The following is a 12,115-nucleotide window of genomic DNA, read 5'->3' on the forward strand; positions in this document are numbered from 1 at the left end:
ACTTTTTTTTTTCTTTAGGTAAATGGAGTTTTGGAGATGTTTATGCACCGGGGGAAATTTTCTTTTTTTGTTTTAAACAATAGGACTCCAGCTGAGACAGAAATAGGGCACAAAAGGATTAGCGGCCCTATTTTTCTGCGACAAAATTGAAACATCAATGTTCAATTTTAATCCCACCCTAGAGTATCAAGTACCTTTTCATATTTGCTTACAGTGACATGATGCAGAAACATTATGCATAAGTCTGAGTATTAATTTGCCACAATGTACAATATCTAAAAATATATATGCCCGTATCCCTAATGGTTTATGTCTTAAGCCATCTATAATAGTATAATTATACCTACCTGAGCTTCAGAAAGGTGTTCTTTCAGGCTCGAGTGTATTCAGACCCTAATCCCTGATCAGTATGCAGAACTCCATTCAGACACGAGCCTGTGATGTAAGAAACACGCAGCGGAACACCGGAGACGCCACAGAGAGGCTCTGTTCACGTCGCATTAAAAACAACTTCAAGAAGCGCATCCTTTTCCCCACTAGAATACCACAACAGAGACTCGTCTTGAAAAGGCTGCCTTTGAAGTCTTCCTCTGTGTGCGTGAAGGGTCCGTTACCGTATGCGCAAGTCAAACCCTCATATAAACCAACATTGACAAACTGTATACAAACGGCGAAGCGATAACGCTAATATGAGCGAACGTGGAATGATATACGTGTAGGAATCTGGTAACATATAAAGAATCGCAATGACTTAGTGAGCAAGGAGCCGAGACAACAACAACAAAAAAGATCAAATGAATCAAAGCATTAGAAGCTGTGTGTGTGTTAGGGATGTGTGTTACAGGAAGTGAAAAGTGCGTGTGAAGTCTCACACTTCACTCATGAAATGTGATATACGTATATAATCAGCACAAGTAACGAAAAAGGGATGTACATATTAATATTGCAACCATAATGGGCAACAATTTCTCGAAATGAATTTGCTGCCATCAGCTTGATGCTAACATTATGGGATACAGGCCCAATACTGGGATCCAACATTTATACATGTGCGTATCCTATGCAGTACATCAAGTGAAAATGTCTTTTTTAAAATCATCATTGTTAAGCATGTGACTCGTTATGTAGGCCTCAAATCAAAAACTGAAGCAGTTCAAGGGTTTTTTGAGCCGTAAAAGGGAAGGCTCATCTTGCCAAAGTTTTTTCTTCATCTTGACGTTGGGCTGAAACGAAATCTCATCTTTAAATTCGCCAGACTGATTACTATGTGCGATTAATATAAAAGAGGGCTAATAAATACGAATGGCATCATAAAACACCAGCAATGATTTCACTTGGCCCCGCGTTCTGCGGCTTTACGGACAGCCTGGGCGCGCTCCAGTGATTCTTCCCGTCTTAAAAAGACTTCTCTCTCTGTTCGCTCAGATTTGCCTCGGCTCTGACCCCTTGGAGAGGAAGCGAGTTAGAGCGAGCCTTCCTGGCTCCGGCGCGGAGCACACCTCCAGTAATTAGCAGCTGCATCTCCAGACCTGCGGAGGATGAAAGGGCTGTACCCTGCCTCGAGGTCACAAGGGGGGGGGGGGGTCAAAGGTCGCTCAGGGGCCAACACAAGCAGAACAACTGCCAGATCAAAGGCGGCGCACAATGCACTGTGACATCACAATGGTGAAAAGAATGCCGTTTCCTGTTTGAGGTGAGCTCCCCTTGGCTGTGACTTTTCACACTGTTTTTTTTTTTAATATTCTACTGCAAATACGTGGGAAAAAAAAAGAATTTAACACATCAGAATACTAAACATTACGACGGTTAGCAAATACTCTTTTTCTCTCTGGCTTCCTATCGTGGCATTTAGCATTCTGCACCAGAAACGAGGCAGGGGAGCAGAGAGAGCGCAGACAGCAGTCGCATGCTGGTGAGGGGCCTATCAACATTACGTCCGCGGCTGAAGGGCAAACGCTCACATTAGGAAGGCATCTCTGACTGTCATTCTCAGAGACAACAGGCTCTCTGCCCCATTGCGTCCAGGTCAGGCTGATCCAGGTGCTGAGCATACACCCCCCCCCCCCCCACCCCCACCCCGATCGCCTCGTCCCATTACCCCCGCTTCTGCCATCTCCTGGTTGTCTGACACGTTTCATTCCGTCTCACAATCACATCAGCCGTCACAATCAGGCAGCAAAACTGCGGGCAAGGTCAGAAATCCGCTCATCTTCATCAGAACTCACCCACACAATTCTTGATATTCACACTGCAAATAAACCACCAGGTCATCACAATCACGATCATGAGTTAAGATCTCAAAGGCAGGGGAGCACATGCAAATTTGCATTTGCGTTTACAGAGGGAGATCAATTTGGGGGGTGGGGGGTTCCGGTCCAATTGTAGGGGCTGTTGTGCTGAAAGGACTCTACGTCTCAGGGAGGCACACATACACCCCTGCCCCCCAATGCCTCTCACAACAGCGCCTCTGTTCCAGAATGGGGCAGGGGAGAAGATACAGCTGGCCTGTACGGGGGTTTCCCAAAAACTGGCCGTGGTGAAAAGGGCGGATGTGTTGGGTTTGGGGGGGGTAGGGGGGGGTGGAATTGGGGGTATGGGGGTAGGGCAGAGTCTTTATTTATTTATTTTTTTTAACTGCTGGACCTCCACACTTGCACCTGCTGAAACACCAGTATGACTACAATCACAAAAAACCCAGTCATTCCCTGACAGCGCCCACACTTTCATTAGCACCAGTGCCAGCAGCAAGGACCACTGCTGGCCCTTACGACGCACAGCAACCCTGAAACAAAACGCAAAGGCATAACAACTGCACATTTGTTCCAACGTGCGGCTGCGGTCCGGCCAAAACCTCATTTCCATTCGTTTTGTCGCTTCAGTCAAGTTCTCTACCAGCTCGACAAAAATGAAAAATGTCACATCTTAGCAGCTAATTCAGAACTAAATGTGTCTAAGCCACAATGTTGTGTTGCTAAATGTTTTCGCCAACCAATATTTAACACTCGTTTTGTTGTCTAGATGGTTATCTTGAAATGGGAGGGTCAGGCATGAAACTAGCGATAAGTGAAAATGCAGTGACTACAGCCGTGTCCGTCGTATAAAAGCTACAATCAAATACTCCACAGGAAACGGCTACCTGTCTACAGGTCATATCTTGCAGAGAGAGAGAGAGAGGGTCAATGTCAGCTGTCCCAGCCCTCTGTCCTTCTGAGTAACGAGTGGAGGCGTGAGACCTTCTCACCACATGCTCCCAGAGCGTGGGACAGCACCGAAAACACAGACAGATATTGAGCAGATGAAGACGTTCCATTAGAAACACACTGAAAAAGCTTGTTTTACATTACAGGCATTTAGCAGACGCTCTTATCCAAAGCGACTCACACAACTTTTACATAGCATTTTACATTGTATCCATTTATACAGCTGGATATATACTGAAGCAATTCCAGTAAAGTACCTTGCTCAAGGGTACAACGGCAGTGTCCCTACCGGGGAATCGAACCTACAACCTTTCGGTTACAAGCCCAGTTCCTTACCCACTGTGCTACACTCCGTCCTGTTTGTGAAGAGCGCTCTCTAAAATCACATCACCTGGGGATGAGTTAATGAGAAAATAAAGAGCCAGGAGGCCACAGGTCTACAGAGGTGTACACGGCGATGGAAGGAGCACCAGGCGAAGACAGGCCTCACTAATGCTGTCTCTGTAAAGGGGTTGGGGGAAGGGGGGCATGTATTTGGGAAAACTTAGTAAGAGAGCTTGGAATTACCCCTCAGGTAAGGAATATATTGTTACATCGAGTGTTAGCGCACTGCCGGTTACGTGGAACCTACTCCTCTCCCAAACCCACCTCGGGCTTACATGTGGAGTCCTAAACACCCAAGCTTAAAACTACTGCTCAAAAGATAATGGGGGACAGCTGGTACCACCCCCCCCCCCAGCTGGAACCACAATGTATAGGTGTGCACAAAGAAGACCGATCAAGAAAGCTCAAATGTTTTACTCAAATTTGGGGAGGATTAGCAATAGCTCTAATCTCTGTATGCGGTACATCAGTTACATCAACTTTGTTTGTAACGAGTTAAAGTGGTGCTATGCTGACTTGCATTGTCCCTACCAAAATAAACTATATGAATGAACGAAGCCAAGCCGGAAACTACGTGGGACCACATATGAAGACAACTACAAAGGAGCTGAGAGCCGTCTTAAGGAGGACCGTCAGACGTAAGGAGGACTGACAGCACCTTAGCAACAAGGTCATATGGGGTCCAACCGCCCCGGGCAGGGTTCTTAAAGTGGAGGGGCGTGTGAACGAGCGAGCGAGCTCGGCGTCTGCGGCGTCTGCGGCGTCTGCGCTGAGCGGACGGCCCCCTTCCATTACATTACAGGCATTTAGCAGACGCTCTTATCCAGAGCGACTTACACAACTTTTTGCATTTTACATCGTATCCATTTATACAGCTGGATATATACTGAAGCAATTCCGGTTAAGTACCTTGCTCAAGGGTACAACGGCAGTGTCCTTACCCGGGAATCGAACCTGCGACCTTTCGGTTACAAGCCCAGTTCCTTACCCACTGTGCTACGCTCCTTCCCAGCGTCGCGAAGACTCAGGAGGTCTCCTCGGGTCTTTGGGAGGCTCTCCGAAAGCGCACCGGCCTGGAGAACCTGACAGTAACACGAGAAGAGAAGGAGAGAGAGAGAGAGAGAGAGAGAGAGAGCAGGCGGGACCGGGTCAATTCGACCGCCATTCCACCATTCCGTTCGGACCACGGGACGCAGCAGTGGGTCAGGTCCGAGGTCGGAGCCTGTGCCGAAGCCTCGATTAGCCCCACCCCCACCCCCCACCCCCGCCCGTGCGTAGAAGCCCTGGCGGTATTGCTGGGAGAGCAGAGCGAGCCTTAAATGGAAGCGGAGCGGGCGGGAAAGGTCACCAGAGGTCAGCGGTCTCGCATACCTCGGTGTAAGCGAGGGGGGGGGGGGGTGGGGGGCGGGGCGCGGCGTCCTTCGCCGTGGGGCTCCTCCGCGTTCCCGTCCTCTGACGCCGGGGCGTCGACCTTCAAGAGGTCGCGGGAGGGGGTCGCGGGGGGCCTCGACCCCTTGAGCAGAAACTCTCAGCGCACCAGCGGCGAGAGGGATGCAGGGGGGGTCAAAGGTCAAAGGTCAGGGAAAGCATGCAGGGGCCTGGGACTTCTCTCTCTGTGTTTATGAACCAGACTCCCGTCTCCTGACCCAGGAAAGGAATGTTCAGCTGCACAGTGTACGTGCGTCCTGCTCGAGTGGGTTTAGCCTGACTGGAACCGAAATCTGAAAAATACGCTTCGCCCCGTTGTCTCCTCTGGGGGGGGGGGGGGGGGAAGAAGTGTTTAAAGAACACCTGGCTCTCAGAATGCCTTAATTGGATTTACACATCACTGCTACAACCTGCTTATGACTCAACTGTGGAATGTGGGGGTTGGGGGTGGTTTTATACGTGCCTGAAACTATCACCATGAATAATTTACAAACCACCATGCCCCCCCGACAGCCTCAAAAGAAAAGGGAATCTGTCTATTTCTTGGTAAAACCAACATGCAATACAATTATCAGATAAAAAAACAAAAAACACATGGCCCTACACACACAGGCACACACACACGCACACACAGTCGCTCACACACACACACAGACACACAGGCCTCCCACCTCGACCCCCCCCCCCCCCCAGTCAGACCCCCCCGGTCCACAGGAGCGCAGTGCGGGGTTCGCTTGTTAGCAGACTCGCACATTCCTCTGGTCTGGGTGACATCACACAGTAAATCAGAGCCGGAGGAGCGGGCCTTTCCCACGGAACCCGACACCCGCAGCACACTCCCAGCGTTCCGCTCCGCTCCCACCCCATCCGTCTCCGCGCGTTCGGGCACGACGGGAGCGCGTCTTCCCGAAACTCGCGGCCGTCCCGTCGGCTTCAGGGAAGCCTCACAAAAGGGGTGTGAGTAAGCATCGGCTGCGTCACCCCGAGTCTCCCCGCCCTGACGCAAACAGAGGCAAAACGCAGCTGGGGAAGCAGAGACGGCTGAGTGCGATGATTCAGAAACTATTTCCCTGAAAAAAAAACCCTGAAGAATGTAACTGGAATTCAGGTGATTCATTTTAACAGGAGCTCAGAACTGTTGCAGCTCCCCAAAGGTTAAAAACAAAGTGCCAGATAAAAATCCATAAACAAAAAGCTTACATTATTTTACTTATTATTTTATGCCTAAGATCATGTCTGCACACCAGTCTGGCTATCAAAAGCCAAGACAGAATCACCAGACAGACCCACTCGACCCACGCCTCGAACCTCACGCTCACGTGAAACGGAGCCGTTTAAGGAGGACGTTTTCTTTTCGGGAAAAACAAGCGACTGTGTGTGTTTTCCTAAAGCACACACGTGTGCAGAGCCGGCTGCGATCGAGGCATGCGCGAGTTCGTCCGGTTGCTAAGCTCGCATTTTTAAACCGCGTCTCCGCTTCCCCTCTCCCCCCCACCCCCCGCACGCCGTCCATAATCTGCTGACAAGCCGGGGGCCCGAAGATTAGAAAACCGCTTCATTACCTTCTGACACATCTTGGGGCAAATTTATGAGGCGTAATGCAAAAGCCTGTTTAGGTAATTTACGGACCCCGGGCAAGGGGACGGGGAATCGATGGCTTTACGGCCGGGCCCCAGTCAACACGGGGTTATGGCTGGACCGAAGCGGCATTACGCGCTCCCTTCTGACCCTTTGACCTTCCCACACCCGCCCCGTCCCCACCTAAAACTGGCACGCACGCACGCACATACACACGCAACAGAAAGTTCGCGTTCATGTCCTTTACTGCAGGCTTGTTCCCGATTTCCCGCACAAACACAAGCGTTTATCAAATCTAATCATTCTGGTGGCTGTGCCTGTCAGGGGCTAGGAGTGGAAAACCAGCTTCAAAAAGCAAGGGCAAAGACTCGTTTCCCTAATCTAGTAAAAGCAGTGTACCTTATTTCATTGGGAAATAGAGGCTCAGCCCTATCTTGAGGAAAACACGTTTCAGCAAAACTCAAAGAAAGGGTAAAATCCATTGGTGAAAGGCTTGAATTTTTAAATTGAAATTATAATTAAAATTATATTTTAAAAAATATATGGTTAAAGTAATGCATTTTTATTTAACATGAAATGGAATTAAACATTCACTAGGCTAAACTGCACAGAATGCTGTGTGTAATCACATATTTTGGTCATGAAAGATTTTCAGTGTCTGTTCTTAAAATAGTCCTCTTTTGCCACTGAATGAAAGCAGCTAGGAATTTGAACCTGATGGGAATGCAATAAAAGCTACGACACTGGCACCTGCTGGACATAAAGGGAATCATCACCACCGAATGAAAAAAACAATAATCGAAGAATTTTCAATCAAAAATATTTCTCTCGACTACAAGAGAAGATATATTCACTAAATTTAGCAATTTAATGTTCTGAGGTGTGCTTCTAGGAAACATGCAGTCATTTGTTAAATTACTGCATAAAACTCTAAAATCATGCATCTGGAATTCTTCTCATGAATTACAATTTTCAAATAAGTATGCATATCATTAAATATATTTAATATATAGATTATTAAACTGAAACAAGTATCAAATTCACAACATTGAAAAGAGAGGTCTTATCGATTAACTGAATTTTCCAGCTTTTCAGAAAGTGTCCAGCAGGGGGTGCTGCTCAACCACAAGCAGATTTCGTTTTTTCCTCATGATTCATAATCAGCTCGTCCTCTTCAGGAGTAAGAGCACCGATTCGTTCAGAAAGTTTTTCAGCTCTTTGTAACAGACAATTATTCAGGACTGAACAGGGAATATAAGTAGTAACACTAGCAATGTGATTGACATGAATTTATAACATGAAAAATCATCATCATCAGCATCATCATCCTCAATGTCATAAGATGGGCAGGGAAAGATTCATTTTTGCAGTTCTACTGAAGGACCAGTAGATGAACTGAGAGCTGAGACAGACTAACTGGAAAACCTCCCATCTTTTACAATAACAGTCAAGGGTACTTTAATGTCATTAATCAGGACCTTGGTTTGACACCCCATGCAGAAGGCTCTCTCATAAGCCGCCTTTCCACCGCATGGTCCCGGCTCAACTCAACTTTACTCTACCTTTTTTGGTTTTCCATTGGGCAAAAGTTGTGGATAGTACCTGGTACCTGGTACTTTTTTTTGGTATCACCTCTGTCGAGGTTCCAAGCGAGCTGAGGCGATACCAAAAGGTGACGTGAAAACACTGCAGACCACTGATTGGTCAGAAACGGCAGTTTCATGCGGCGTCGCTATGACGACCAGCTACATTGACGGGGGTACTATCTGCAGTGGAAAACAAAGCACCTGGTACCAAAGTCGAGTAGAGTCGAGTCGAGTTGAGCCGGTACCATGCGGTGGAAAAGCGGCTATACTGTAGCACAGTGGCCCCATTACTCTAATGGAGCATTGGTCACGTTGCCCCCTACTGGCTGGCCAGCGCCACTTACAGCAAAATGAGTCAGCCAAGAAATTACATTCAGTTAGCGGACACCTTTATCCAGAGTGTCTTACAGTGTAAGAGAATGACAATGAGAAGATGAACCTGGAGGTTAAGAGCCTGACCGGCATGTATATCCCAGCTAACACAAAACGTCCTCAGAATGTTGGTGTCATGTAGTGGCAATGTTATTATATTGACAAAACATTCATTACATTAAAGGCATTTAGCAGACATTCTTATCCAGAGCGACTTACACAGCATTTACATTGCATCCATTTATACATATACATATTTATACTGAATCAGTGCTGAAGTACCTTGCTCAAGGGCACAATGACAGCACCCAACCCGGGAATCAAATCTGAGAGCGTCAGGTTACAAGACCAGTTTCTTACCCATTATACTGCACTGCCGCCTGTAACATGGTGATAGCCTGTTATGTTAGCCTGCAGTGCTCCTGGATCAGCAGTAAGTAAGCGTAGAGGAAAGCAGCCCCGCAAACACCCATGCACAGAGTAGGGTAACCCTGTCTGCTTTTCTGAATACTCAAAAGCATGCATCAGTGAACAGAAAGAATTTAAGCGGGCAAAAGTTGTTTTTGATCCAAGCCTGAAGCTTCAGCCTTATTATTTCCTGCAGATTAAATCTCTGCGATTGCCTTTTAGGTGAAGATGAAAGTCGAAGAGAGCAGTGAACTTGCCTCGGTAAAAAACACCACTGAGACGGCCCCCTTGGCTGCTGTTCTAGAAACATCTCTGGTGGAAAACGTGGGCCGGTTCAACAAACCACTTCAGAACACTTCCTCTATCGGTTATACTCACGTTCAAGAGTTCCATCTGAAAACATCCCCCTGCACACAACCCACACACACCGAGACCTCGCCCACGGCCTCACAGTTCTATTTCAGCATGTTTGTGTCACAACATTTATGTTAAAAAAAAAACAGAGATGCTATCTCTCGAGACCACTGGAGGGAACGATGTAGGTTACGCACACATCCACAGTGCCCACAGGTTTTTATTCCAGTCAGCCTCCTTCACACTCAACTCATCCCATCATTAGTAGGCAGCCAATCTTTCTCTCACAAGTTCTGATAGTGTTAGTGGCGTTGAAATACATTTATAATGCCATTCCCCAGCACTAGATTTGCCAAATTAGTAAATTCTTCACAATGAATTCTGTATCGATCACCCACTGCACAGTAATATACTTCAACAAAATTTCCCCGCTGACACATTTGAGTGGCATACTTTGCTCCTATGAGAAAATCTAGAGCTGGACTGCCCAACCCTGTTCCTGCAGATCTACCATCCTGTAGGGTTTCACTCCAAACCCTAAAAACCCTTTGATATGTGAGGTAGTACGAGACAGTGTTTGGAATCATTAAACGTCTTCCGCGGTGCAAAAGACCAGGGCACCCACATCCCATAATTCACTGCGGTTGACCCAACGCCAGAACTAAATAGCCTCAGCCTCCTCAATGACAGATACATTTTGAACAAATGTTACTAACAAAGGCTAGTACAATCATTTGAAAAAAAAATTCTAAATACTGGCTAAATGAATATTTAGTTGAAAACAAATCTGAAGGAATTCTCACTGGCATTTGAACTGTTAAATACTCCTGAATACATCTGAGAATCTCAACGTTCTGACAACGTGAATACATCTCAGAATCTGAATCTGAATATTTTAGAAATGCTGTTGCATTTCTGAATTCCTGCCAGAAATGTATGTTCTAAAAGGTACTTTATAGCATAAAAACTGGTTTTTAAGTTTGGGGGTGGGTTGTAAAGAAAATGACAGAAAAATGGTCATTCTTCACATTTACGATGCAATTTACTTTAATAACGATGTGACTATTGCTCACAGCTGGCCAGATATCAGTATTAAAATCCTCTGGAGTCATCACTAACCAACTGGATTAGAACTCTTCTGTCACAACGGCTTTCAATAATGAACCTCAACAGCATTTATTTTCCTTTATTTTCATCACTAGCCTACTTCCTTATTACCCTACTAGGATTGAGGATTTGCAGCTATGTAAAAATAGCTCTGAGGACAGCCACGGCGCTCCACTACGACGCTCACGTGCAGCAGGCCTGCAGTTCATTCACCTCCGTAGACCTTACGCAAAGACGAGTAAAGACGAAACAAAAGCTGAGTTTTCGGAAAGCAACTAAGTGTCATCATTTCCATCTCTCATAATCCGAGAGTTTCAGAGATTTAAAAAGGAAATGATTAAAATTTGTTGCCTTTGGTATTAATTATATTTTTCTAACAAGGGAATGGATAGGATAACCTATCATAGGGAATCATAATATTATTACATAACAGTTTGCTTTGTACTTAGCACTTAATTACCGGTGTGCCACGTGTTATGGGAATCAGAGCGGGCTGCTACTCCTGATGTGCCCAGAATTCCCCCTCTCAACAAAGCCACCAATCTGTGCTGATTAATTTTTTGTCTGGCAACCATCCTAAGCTACTGAAGGCTACATCAACATCACACAGTACCTCCAGTGCCATGCCAGAAACAAAATGGACTGACTAATTACATTGCCTGCGGTTCTGCACAGTCGCTACACTTGGCTAAGTAAAAACTCAGAGAGATAATATTTGAATATACTCTGTGCAGTCGAGTTCATTTGTAGCCAGTGTTAACACGCACATTCATTTCTGTCCTCTCAGCAGTAAAGAAACATTACAGAGCCTTCCACAAAGGTTTACCATAAGGCCTTTACACGTCAACTGGGAAATGCACAAAATTTCCCATCGTTCTCAGATTTCTCCACCATGTACTACAGGTTCTGTGACGTCGGCGTCCGGATTGCACCACACAAGTGGTTTAGTGGTGCGTGGCTGTGCAGGCCAAATTATATAGCCTGAAATTGCTGACTGCAACCCACACAAGCTTTGTGGTGATAATTTCAGGTATTTTTGACCCATTTGGCCTAAGGAGCTAAGAAAATAGGCAGTTAGAACGTACCCAGAGTAGTCCACTAAGCGCGTGAGATAGTGACACAAACTGTCCCCCATTCATTCACAAAACATGACTTGTCAAAATAACACAATAACTTAATAATAACAAATAAGCACATGGGGAGACACTAGGCAAAGGAAAACACGTATTGCAACTGCATTTTTGTGTGGGGAAAGAAATGATTGACTGTGTGGTTACCACTGACTTACAGCGAAACCTGTGGTTGAAACACCTATACTGGGGCCAACTGTACTGGCGCAAGTGAGCAACGTCTCTCAACAAGACCAGGAAATGAGCTTCAATAACAAAGCTCGGGGGTCTTTCCATTCATTTTCTTTTATCCTTCCTTGTCTCCTTGGACCTCGCCCGACCAGGAAAGGACATTCCAACCTGTTAAATGCTCCTTGAAGGAGTTAGGAGCAAAAAGCTAGGAGACTCCCGAAGGATGCTAGAGCAAGGAAACAAGTACATTCTTTGTGGAAGTTTTATGGAAAGTCTGACGTATAAACGATTGACCTGTGGATCCACCTCCACCCATCTGCCACGTCTGTAACTGATGTGGCTTCAAATTGATGCTCGGCTGCACAAGGACGCTAACGCTAATACGCTAACATTTGCC

The sequence above is a fragment of the Anguilla rostrata genome, chromosome 12, assembly GCF_018555375.3.
Source record: "Anguilla rostrata isolate EN2019 chromosome 12, ASM1855537v3, whole genome shotgun sequence".
In the NCBI taxonomy this organism is placed as follows: Eukaryota; Metazoa; Chordata; class Actinopteri; order Anguilliformes; family Anguillidae; genus Anguilla; species Anguilla rostrata.